Here is a 4219-nt window from a genome sequence, read left to right as displayed (position 1 = left end):
AGCAAAGAGTGGTCTCACGCAATAGTACAGAGTCTGAATATAGATCCTTAGCTAACACTGCAGTTGAAATTGCTTGGCTTCGTCAACTATTTACTGAGTTAGGTGTCCCTCTTGATTCCACTCCTGTTATTTGGTGTGATAACATGGGTGCCACTAATCTTGCAGCCAACTCGATGTTCCATGCTCGCACTAAAAATGGTGAGATTGACTACCACTTCATTAGGGACATGGTTCTTCCACGACACCTCTCAGTCCAATACATACCAACTGAAGATCAAGTCATCAACATCCTCACAAAACACCTGCTTATCAACCGCTTCTCTTCTCTATATATCAAACTGATCGTGCTTCATAAGCTGATCACTTTGAGGGGGATGTTAATGTATCAAGTTAGTTTAGTTTAACTAACTATTAGTTGGGATTGTTATATTAGTTTAGTTGTTTTATTTCAATCTTGTTTTCCCGCCTTTCCATATTTCTGTACATTCTCTATTCTATAAATAACACAACCTCAGTTCTTATTATTCATTCAGTACTGTTGATTTTTCCATTTTATCAATTTCATTGAATGTTTCTGGTGCAAGTTCGATCACAAATTCAATTTCTCTGTCTGGGGGTAATCCTCGGGAAACACTTCCGGAAAGTCACAAACGATGAGGACATTTTCTTGTTTCAACTCTGTCTCCTTAGATTTATCCACCACAGTTGCCAAATATGTTGAACACCCATGCTGCATCATATTCTGAGCTTCCAGTGTCAATATAATGGGTGTACGAAAACCCGCCATCTCCCTTAAAAGAAAAGAGTTCTCCTTCCTTTGGTTTGAACTCTACGGTCTTTTGCCGAAAGTCTATCGTCGCTCCATATTTGGATAACCAATCCATGCCAAGTGTGGCGTCATAGTCTGGTATGCCTAACTCTATAAGGTCTATTGGGCACTCTATTCCTTCTACTATTATAGATGATTACTGCAACAACCTAGTTGGCGACATAATGTCTCCTGATGGTAACATTGTACTAAAACTATGTTCAAACAGTTTACAAGGCATACCCAGTTTATCAATCACATTCATAGCAACATAAGAGTGAGTTGCTCCCGAATCAATAAGGACTCTACATATCATACCAGAAATAGGGAGCTGACCTGTGACCACGGTGTTATTGTTGACTGCTTCCTTTTGGGTCAATGCAAAAACCCTCGCTGGCACTAGGTTGTTGTTATTGCCATGCCCCGCTTTCCACTATGGGCAATCCTTCTTCAGATGGCCTACCTGACCACACTTGTAACATTTGTTGGTTCCGACCTGGCATTCTCCCATGTGTCTTCGCTAGCATTTAGGGCAGCTAAGGTGCTCAAATTTGTTGTTCTGGTGGTTTCCACGATTACGATCATTTTTGTGACTGTTGCGGTTGTTGTGGTGGTTATGATTGTTGTTATTTGTGGTCGGGGTCTAGTCCTCTTGTCATTGCCATTGCTCTGTCCTTCATGGGCCTTCCTCTTATTTCCCTCATGGAAGCCCTTGTTTTTGTTGGCCTCTCTTCTTGTAGCATTGTCCTTCCATATACGGTCCTCCAAGTATTCTGCTTCAAATGTCTTATCCAACACCACAGCATAACTAATCACCTCATCACTGGTCATCTTGACATCTCTATCATGTTGGGAATAGTGCCCTTAAAGCAATTGTAGTTGACAAATGTTTTAATTGAAATAAATAATTGAATTGAATTATTATATATATAGACTATGTCCGATATTATATGATAATATTAAGTAAATATCAAAAAATTCCAAAGTTTATCTATGTGGTCTGTTGACCCTAATTTTGGGCAACTGACACAGAGTGAAAATACGCTTGACGTGGATGAATACGTTGAAAAGAATGTGATGGCGAAAATAATAAGAACACAAGATTTTATAGTGGTTCGGCCCCAGGATCTAGTAATAACCTACATCCACTTGAATTGTTATTGAAATGAGATTCAAAGGGGTGATCAAAGAACTAGGGTTCAATGAGTCCTCTGAAGAAGAAAATACAATTATTCTCGTGTAATCTCTCTCTAATCTCAAAAGATCTTTTTTTGCTCAAAAGAAAAAGGATCCTCTTCCCTGAGCCCTCTCCCTCTATTTATAAGCTCAGGGAAGATTTACATTGGTTTGTTACAGATATTCTTTCCTAAATAATCGGATACTCAGGAAATCATGGGAGATAATTTCGGATTCCATCATAACTGCCTAAGATTTCCTCCACGTATTATGTGCGTACGACCAGGCTAGTCGTACAAAGAAACTGATCGCATGATACTGAATGTCTTCCTGGTCGATAGTCGAACACAGATTCTGCCAGGTGTCAGCCACGTGTAATTAAGGCCTGCCATGTCATTCACTTCTGATTTTTGGGATAACATGGTCTTAATCTCATATAGTTGTGAGAGGATCGAGATTAAGATAATAAACTTGAAACAGTTCAGAGTAAAATAAAGTTATGGAATCTTTAGATTAATTATTGCTAGTACGGTCCACTAGTATTATGAATACATGTGACTCAGATCCAGGTTACTAGTGTAGTAGGACACTTTAGTGGAGGTACTTTGTATATAGTGATATATAGAACTGGATCAGATGTGATTTGTTAATACTTGTTTAAACATCGTTGTGTAGTATTAATCAAACACATCAAACGATGATCATATACATGATGATCTTAATCCTGAGGTTGCTATGAACTCCTATATATGTCATATGGTCATTTGATTCATGCGTTAAGGTTTGTCAGAATGATCAGGCTAAGAACATTTTTTTTTGGGACTCAATGATATATATGGTTGGGGACGTAGTTTAACAGATATGGAATCTATACCTTATTATAGATTGAATAATGGTTCCCTATTCGGTTGGCTTTTGGAACTGAAAAGGTTATGAGCACTCACGTCGCAAATTTGTTGTGACACAACCTTCACTAGTAAAGTCAACGGTGCACTAGGAACAAGATATAGCTAAAAAGGTAAAATGGTAATTCTATTCCCTTTTAATTATGAACCATTAATAGAGGATTAACGTTGTATGTAATTATTATATCAATTGACACTTTATTCTTTAATAAAGTACTCAGTAAATATATGTCTGTAATTATCAAGAGTTCATTCTCATATTTATAGTGGAGTAATCATAAGATTAATAAATATGATTATTTAATCAAAGAGCTTTGATTAATAATGTAATATTTATTGGAGCTTGATATTTTAGGTCCATAGGTCCCCAGGGTGGTTCTATCAACACCATATCAAGGTAAGAGTTGATACGAGGATATAACTATAATTTGGAATTTGAGAAGAATTTTATTCTTCGAGTCAAGTATACAATTATATGATAATTGAGGTTGAATAATTAATTTGGAATTAATTATTAATTTTCGAAAAATATATTTATTAATTTAAATATGTAAATTTCAAATTTCATATATATAAATGAATAAATTAATTTTTGAAATTAGTTATTTTATTTGAGTGGGAGAAAATAAAATTGGTAAGTCAAAAAATAGTTTTTGATTTATTTAATTTTAAAAGATGATGATAATGATGGTCATCAATTTGACTTTTGAATTTTGAATTTTTAATTTTGAATTTAAAATTTAAAATTTAAATTTTGAAATATGGTTGTCATCCTTTCCTTAAAAAGATAAAAACCTTATTTTATGAGATATTGATTTTAATTAAATAATTAAATAAATGAAAAATCTCTGAAAAGGGAATAGTGGGTCACGCATGACAAAGTCCAAAGACTGTGCCATGCGTGTACTGAAGGAAATACTTATTGCAGGATCTTTATTTATTTTCATTCAATTTACATATTATCAAACAAACATGTAAATTCCTAGAACATGCACCTATGAAATTGATACAAAACAGAGTTAAGTATAGAAACTTACATATACGCAGCGGAACTGGAATAACTCATTCCTTCAATCTCTCTAACCATTGATTCCTTTCTGTAGCAGAGTATTATCAAGAGATTGAACTAGATCAACAACACAGTCTTCCTCACCAAGCCTTTGATCAGCCTAGAACTAGTGTGGGCTGGTTCTCAACACTTGAGATAGAGATCTAAAAGAGAAGAAGAAGAGAGAGTGGCCAAGAAAGAATTAGACTGACTAGGTTTTCACTTACCCAATGAATCAATTGAGACTGACTTCCTTATGAAAACCCTAGATATCATATTCCT

The sequence above is a fragment of the Humulus lupulus genome, chromosome 9 (assembly GCF_963169125.1).
Source record: "Humulus lupulus chromosome 9, drHumLupu1.1, whole genome shotgun sequence".
NCBI lineage: Eukaryota > Viridiplantae > Streptophyta > Magnoliopsida > Rosales > Cannabaceae > Humulus > Humulus lupulus.
Note: the sequence above shows the minus strand (reverse complement) of the source record.